This window comes from Channa argus, chromosome 3, assembly GCF_033026475.1.
Source record: "Channa argus isolate prfri chromosome 3, Channa argus male v1.0, whole genome shotgun sequence".
Classification (NCBI taxonomy): Eukaryota; Metazoa; Chordata; class Actinopteri; order Anabantiformes; family Channidae; genus Channa; species Channa argus.
Genome location: NC_090199.1, coordinates 20453532 through 20462426, shown reverse-complemented (window position 1 = coordinate 20462426; position 8895 = coordinate 20453532).

Genomic DNA, 8895 nt, shown 5'->3' with positions numbered 1-8895 from the left:
TTTTGCAGACCTGTAATCAAATTTGGGAAGGTTTGGAAACCTATCGTCATAGTGCGCTCTCCAAGACAGAATGATGTCCAGTAAAAAAAAATGGAAGAAAAACTCTCGCACACATTCCCCACTAAGTACGAGACTATGAGAAAATCTACTTTTTAAAAAGGAACATGCGCCTCAAAAAGAATTTCTCATGCACCATGAAAAGTGTTCCTTTTGCAAATACAGTTGTTATGTCCTTAGATCTGTTTGTTTTGTCATATTGCTCCCGGGTTGTTTCTCTTTCAGGAAACCCTGCTTCAATTAAGTGTGATGAAACACACGTGTCCCTTATCAAGGGCCAGCATCTTCTACTGTTGGCCTTTGAAATGACACCGGCTCCACGGGGTAATTGGGTTTTAAAGGAGGATTCTCCTAGGGTGCCGCTTCTTGTGCCTGTTGGCACGGATCAGCTGACGCCCGTCGTGTCTATAGAGTTGTTATAAGTGATCATAAGTGGTTATGCATGTTGCTGCAGGGATGATAGTGATCCCTGGAACCAGCTCTTTTTTAAAATGTGAGGCCCCTGGCACACAGCTAGACTGCTTGTAGGCGTGTGACTGAATCTGATCAAATTATATGGTTGTGACTAAGTGCAGGTTCATCTTTGAAGATTTCAGCTCCGTCAAAAAGAACGATTGTGATGGTGGAGTTTGCATTTTGATCAAAATGACCTCATATTTAGAAAATAGACAGTTATATGAGTAACATTTTTGTAAGCTTTTATTTTAATAATGACTTTTACATTTTACATTATACTTTCTCTAGCCCCCCACCCCCACAGACACATACACACACACACACACACATATGTCAGCATGTGACTCAGCTGCTGCTCTTCTTGCCCTTCTCACAGGGTCTGATGATCTCCAAACCTCAGCCGACATACCACAATGAGCCAGTGTTTATTGTTATGCTCCGTTTGCGTCGCGTCACAAAAACAACAATTTGCAGCCGTACATGAACAAAAGACTTCACAATAAAAGCTTGTGACAGCGAGCACTTTTTGTGTTTTTTTTTTGACTCTCAAGTGAAGGGAAAAAGATAAAGTTTATCCTCCTCATTGCTGAAGATAGGTTTGCGCTCAGAGGCCATTGTGACATAGATGAGGTGAGCAGAATGGAAAACTGATTCCCTGCAATCATCTTCTGTCATCTTTTGTCTATACTTGGCCTCACTTTGGCCCAAACTCCAGTCATTCCCTGTTCAGGCCGCTCCTTTGAACAGATGAACTTGTTGTAACCCTTTTTGATTTTGTTTGTTTCTTTATATGTTGTGTTTATGTTCAACCATAAGCTTTCCCATGATTTGAAAATAAGGAACCTAATGACTACGTTGCACCAAATCACACAAGCTTTAACATCTTTCAGCTAACTATGGAGATCCCCTAAAGCACTCTCATAATAGCACAGGACTTAGAATGAGGTTGTATATGAAAAGAGTGCTGAGCTGCCAGGGGTACAGAATTGCTGTTAAAGCTGTCAACAGGAAGAGCGGTCTTCATGACTACAGGCCAAGGGCTTTAATTGGCTGTGCAGGAATTTCTGCTGTGGCAAACTAATTGACTCACAACTCCCCTGTGCTTTGTCAACATAGGGAAACGCCACTGGGCCGATAACTAGGCAGCCTCGTAAACCAATCTATAACCAATGGCCAATTTGAAACACGTGTTATTGGCTATTTTATGGCAGGTCCCCTCACACAGATCCTTTCAGGTTTAGACAGCAACACTTTCTGAACAGTCTGTCAAGTACAAACATGGAAAAAAAAAGAGATGCCTGACACTTGTCAGGCATCTCTTTTTTTTCCCCCTGTTCATCCATTTCTGTGCTGAAAAACGAAGTTACATGGAGACTAATCTAACTGCAGATTAATGCACATTTGGTGCTTTATTGAGTTTTTCAGCAGCTTTGTCAATTTCTCTTTAAATTGAGCAATTAAAATGTATTTGCAAAATTAACAGATAAGTTCACAAAAACTATTAATAGCCTGCTAATAGCCCACTGACCCATGTTATCTTTGCATCAGCAGCAACATTGTCCCAACACGTGCTGTTAACACAACACGCTGAAAAGGTCCAGTCTGTTCTCAGTCTCAGATATTCACTGTGAGACTGAGCTTTTCCAATTGACTACAAAAATTATGCCATAAAATCTCTGAGTGAGTGTGACAGGTCGTGATCAACACCAGCTGCAAATTAACTTAATGACTGGATCTATCACATTCAATTAGAGGGAGTCCATGAGCTGTCAATCCAGTCCTCGGCCCACTCGTTAAACTAAAACACAGGCGGAGAATGATCACTTCAGGAGGCACGTCTCTGTCTTTGTGATCCTTATCTGACGGGCTCTGCGTTGTATTTGAAGCAGTTGGGCCTGAGAGGTCCCACGGATAAACTGCCGTATGAAAGGGGTCACCTCAAACTCTGGAATCCATCGTCAGCTTTCTGTCTTGCACAACTGACAAATGATTTCAAACAGCATTCGAGGAGATTTAGAAAGGCTGATGTGTGTCTTCAGAGAGAATAAGGGAAATGTAAACAGAAACAACGAGAGAGAGAATGAGGAAAGTGAAAAAAGGAGATAGAAACAAGGTATTTAAGTGAGATAAATAAACCAAAGCAAAACAAAAAATGAGAACCACTTTCGCTCAATTGGCTCCTCGCTTTGGCAAAGGGCCCACTGTAATCCCCAAAGGAGCTCCTGTCTGGCACAAGTTTGCTCCATGGTCATCGTCTCTAACCCCAGATGATAACACTTAGCCAGGCCATAAAGAATAGGCCCCTTTAACTGATCCATTAGCGTTGGATCCCCAAGAGTGGACCCGCTGGTGTCTACTGAAACTTACCAGGAAGCCTTGAAGGAAAACAGCATGGCAGACATGCACTGAGATCAAAGACAAACCTTGCCCCTACTTCTTGTCCCCCTCCATCAAGCTCTCTGTCTCTCTATCTTTCTCTCCCCCGGTCTACATCCTCCAAGAGTACATCCACTTTAATTTTGCAACTGCATTTTCACTGTGGACAAAGGTTGAAACACCATTGCAGTGTGGACAAAGTAAACAAGAGCCAGTTGCACCAGAGGTTCCTGAGTTCAATACATTGTAAGTGTTTGCGTAGATTCACCCATAACACACAAACTAGTTCTGAGAGATTTGTTCTTGTTAATATTCACACCCATAGTCATGAAAGTCATGTAGAGAACTAAACCAGCTTAGAAATTAATGTTAGTGTGTTAATAAATTACCTTTTGAGTGAAGAATAATTTGGTTCATGATCATATTTTTGTTTAATGATGATATGAAATTGATTAAAAAAATAACAGACCCAAATTTGTAGGCGTTATGGCAAAAGTCCCGCTTATGTCATGTTGATAAAAATAGAAAACAATAGAAACATTTTTTGTGCAATGATTTACCTCTCACTCATTATAAAAAGCATGTTTTTCCTGATGTATTGTGATATTTATAAGGGACTGGCAGCTACAGCAGGTAACTGTAGGTCTCTCAGGCCTGAAAACCATTATACCACCTGAGGTTATATACCAAGATTTTGAAGTACTTGCCTTTACATACATGATTACTTTGATCCCACAGCAATTTCCTATTGTAGCAACATATTACTAGGCCTTAAGGTCAGACAGGTGGTTGAATCGGACCATGTCATTTGCAGTCTTTTATTTTTGTGTCTCTTTGCAGTGTTTTAGTTGTTTTAGTCGATATTGAAAAAGAAATATTATCAGTTGCTTCAAACAGACAAACACAGCCACTGTCCCTGTACCTCCTGGACTGGTCTTCTAATCAATCCATCGGTGCACCCACTCCTCCTCAAGTTTTAGAAAACAATATACTGTAAACAATCCACAATATGCCTGTTCAGACCAATTAACCGATATTTGAGATAATTAAGTCCACTAACTTAGTAGTGATAGTATCTTGAATAATTATTGTTATTGTCATGCATTTGTGATTGTTTTGAAAGAAGCAGAAAAACAACATGTATTGTTTGTAAAAAAAAAGAAGAAATGTCTTTATAATATATATATATATATATATATATATATATATATATATATATATATATATATATATATATACAAACAATACATAAAAAAAATATATATAAAAGAATAAAAAAGAAATATACATGCATATATATATATATATATATGTATGTATATTTCTTTTTTATTCTTTTTTTTTACTTGTAAACTTTCACACTTCCTGAAACTTCCTGAGGCATATTTCTTTCCTTCCTCTTTCCTGTCTTTCATCTTCTTTCTTTTCTCATCTCTGTCTTGCCATCTCCTTCTTTTACGTTGTCTGTGTGTTTCTTCATGAATGTTCTCCTCTGCAGATTTCCCTCCTTTTTCTCCTATTGGTATCCTATTTACCCCCTCTTCTCTCCTCCTCTTCTTCTGTCTCTATCATCAAAACCACTTCCTGTTCATCTGCCTGTCTCCTCCCAACTTCCCTCTGTGCCTTTCCTCCCTTGCTTTACTACCAACATCCCCCTGTCTTCCTTCGCCTGTGTTTTCAATTTAGAACCACTATGAACCAGTTCAGATTGTAACGCTATCAATTAGTCAGCGACTCCAGCAAGTTTATTTAATGGGGCCAGGAGTGAGCTTTGGTGATTTACAGGCTGCAAGGGAGATGTAAGGGAAAGATGTGAGGACATGGGATGATATGGTTTTTTTAGGTCTGTGGGAATAGAGCCTATGTACTGTGTACCTTGAGGATTTGGTCCTGTGGTTTAGGGTCCCTGTAGTAATGTGGTGAAACTGCCATAAGATGAAAAGGTTTGGAAAGGAGGGGAAGAAATGCAAAGGAAAGAGAAAATATTTGAGATTTTCTGGAAGGCTAAATGCCTCTTTTCATATGTATTAGATTTCAACCACAGCCTTTTTTGTGCAAAAAGCCACATTCTTACAGTATACGCTATGGAAATGATTTCACATGAAAACAGAAGGAAAGCACAAGTTTTTTTTGTAAACTCACTAGCTTGTTTATAAAGGCAAGAATAAGACAGTAAGACATTATTTCTTCGTTTCAGCTACAGTCACAGCACAGTTCAGCTACATGTCATATTGTACTTCAGTTACAGAACGTATTTATCACTTTTTATCACTGCACTAAACATACCACTGGAATATGTTTTCAGACAAAATTTTGGGAAATGTAGTAAAATCACCTGCTGAAACTTTAATGTTGCACAATTTTGTGTCAATTTGGTAAATTAAAAGTTTACAACTGTTTCACAACTACTTTTTTTTTTGACTATTCTGTAAGGGTGGAATGTTGAGTTTTTGTTAGCTTTGTTTACTCTGATGGTACATTTCTCCAAACAAACAGTGCTTTCATTTATTGTACTCTCAAAAATATGATACATCCTCTGTCCTGCCACGCTGCAGGAAAAACGAGATGTACACAAATGTGCACAAATGTTCACAAATTGAAAAAACTCACCAGTGGTTTTGCATGGATCTAAAAAAAGTGGAAACTGAGTATATTTACATTTTTTCCAGAGCCAAAAAGCTCTGTCCTTTTATTGTCCATTACATGTATGTTTGTCAACAGAAACATAGAAACAAGCATACTGGACATTATTTCAACTTTGGACTCACTATGTTAGTTGTGTAGATTTCACAGCTGCAGTGGTGCTATGTTTTAAACAAAGCTTGAGTTTTGTCAAATTAGTCTAGATAATAAAACTTTGCTGAACTTTTTCTTTTTTTCTGCTAAACTGTAAAATTAATAACCAAACTGTAGACATCTAGTTTACAGACTAATATCCTCAGTCTGCTTTGACCTTGTCACAGTTGTGCACCACATTTTCTGTGTGTGCACTCGCTGTGGTGTTGTGTTACATGTAACATTATTTTTTTTTTCTAAATTTAGATGAAAGAAATTTGTTGCATACAAGTTTACGTAACCTAAAAATACTTTTTTTTTTACCAGAAGAACTCACAATGTGTGGTATGTAGTTAGTACAACAGGTCAAGTGTGTGTGTGTGTGTGTGTGTGTGTGTGTGTGTGTGTGTGTGTGTGTGTGTGTAATAAAGTAGGGGATCAGCCTGTTATGGGAGAAGCACAGAAGGGTTTGTTGGCTTGTCGGTACACACAGCCAAAGGCCTGTCGCCTGTCACCAAACCCCCGTCGTGTCTCTCAGTGTCTTCCTCTTAATTACCCATCATTCCTTTCGCGGCAAGGCCCCTCACAAATTACAGCGCATTGTCCCCCGCCGATAGGCCTGTCATCACGCGGCTCCACATTTCAGAGTGCTGTTCATTGTGGACATAGAGCAGAGCTGGGGGGCACACACACGCACACAACTTTTAATGTGTATCTGCGTATACACACATAGGTTAATTTGAATAGACGTGCAGGCAACAAACCATTAGTGAGTTCACATTCATACACACATGCTTGCACACACAGAGGCCAGGCCCATTAGCTCTGGTGCCAGCTGACTCTGTGACCCAGACAGTTTTCTGCCATGTCAGCAGGACCAATTGACAGTGCGATGGTAGTAATACCCCCCCGACACTCTCTCTCTGACTCACACACACAAGCGCACGTAAATGCACACACTGCAGAAAAGTGCACTTCTCCAGGGGTTAAACACTCAATTTTATCTGGTTTGAGGAAAATGCAATTTGTCTTATTGTTCTATATCACAAATCTCAAGATCAAAACAACATTGGTCTTAGTGTCAACCTTTGGATACACAGACAAATGTCATTCCTTGGATCTTAGAATTGATAATTTCCAGACATATCATTTATAAAATTATTGTATAAATTTCAATGTGTCTATGCACAGTGAGAAGCTTTTGGCCGTATAAAAAAGCATATCCACAAACTAATCTATCTAATTAACAAACTCATCTCTAAAACTGTGGTTCCTCATAACACATTTGTTTTTTAATATGTTCACTTACTCTTACTGCCATCCAGTAAGAGTCAACCATCCACTTGAACCTCAATAATAAACAGAGAGTAGAATTATCTTCCCCTTCTTACTGCAGCTCAGTTTGTCTTGCAGGACAAACTGCTGCTCAGAGTCTGTGTCTGCCAAGTTTTGCATCAGCTGAATGTAAAAAACCTATTGAAAAACAAACACATTGTAAACTTTAATTGTGGGCATTTGCCTTGGGTATAAGTGATCACAGTTTTACTGTCTCTCTCTCTCTCATTATCTAAAAGGCAGGCAAAACTAATTAATAATCACTAACATATGCTGGGGGAGTGCAGAATTCGTTTACTGAGGCATTAGTTGCAAGTGCAGGAATGCTTGTTTAGACCCTCTGCCCAACATGTTCACTTTAAATAACATCTCTGTAAACTCATTTATTTTTGTAATAAACAAAAAATGTCAATAACAGTGTTACTTATATTCAAAATGACATAATTTTTAATTTAATAATGCTAACTTTACTGTAGTCTGTATTTATGCTAAATATTTGTATTTACACTGGAGATATTTTTCTTCAGTGTTGCAAATAGGACAAAGAAAAACTAAAATGTGTATGAAGAATTTAGCACCCCATCGCTCCCAAACAAATACCTCTTAATTATAAGCAATTGGGCCTCCTTCCCTGGCGACCACTGACTGGAACACATGAAAGCGTTAGTAATTGTATGAGTTGCTGCGTTTATGTGGGGGGTTTAAGTGACGCGGCTGTAAAAAATAAAAATGGAAGGCTCTCATTCAATGCAATGACTTCCTTCCTCTCTTGCTCATTGCCTACATTGCCCAAGTGTAGGGAAAAGGTTAAAAAAAATTCCATTTGGCAGTGATTAGGGAAGATGCAAATTTGAAGGAGGGGGGGTTGGAGACCACAGGGGTTACACACATGTATCTGAAGTCACGACACTCCAGAACCCCTCTAATTTAGATGTCTAAGAATTTGCTGTATTTGCTGCATCATGCCAATAAGTCTCAGCCTCGCTGTAAATAAATGACACATGGCAGTGTGCAGTCACCCCCATTTGTACAGTAAGTCATTAAAATATTTTCTCTGTGACATATTAATTAGGGTGTTGCGTTCTTGTCTGCTTGCCTGTGCACGATGAGTGTTAAACTTCAGCCTGTTTGCAGACGGATGTGTGTTTGTTTGTGTGTGATGCTACATGATGTACTGAGCAGGGATAAGTGTTTGTCAGTTTCAGCCATCTGCAACTTATTATCTGTAACCTCCATCCATCTATTAGCTCTGCTCACTAATTCGCATGGGGTTCCAGAGGTTTGGGAGGACAGGATCCACCCTGTACAGGTCTCCTTTTTGTACGTTATCTTTTTCAAACGTGAAAAACCTACACTTACCTAGCAAGCAGGGCAGTATCTATCAGGTGGGGGTTGCGAGTAAATAAGTGCTGTACATCATTTACTAAAGTACAGTTGTTACTTTTACTTTTACTGCACCTTAGTTCAAAGGGAAATGTTGTAAAAGCTTCAGTTACTAGTTATTTTTTGCAGATGTATATTCTCAATTGAAAAAGAATCAACAAATAATACTAACATATTAATCTATATAGCTTAACCAGCTCTCAGTACATATAGTGGTTAAAATTAGTTATGACTTTAGTTATGAGATCTGTGTGCTTTTCTTTCTATTTACTTCTTTTAATAGTTTATCAAAAAAAATCTGGACTATAAATTTATGTTTAAATTCAATACTGTTTAGACGACATTGTTTTCTCATTGGGTACTTTATTTTTGTTCTCTTATTAAATTTTAGAGCATGTATTTAAACATTTCCCTCCAGGGATTAATAAAATATCTATCTATCTCTCTTAGTTTGTCATCTTGAGTTAAGAATTAGAAGTGATACTTCTACCACCTCTACTACCAGGATTTTAA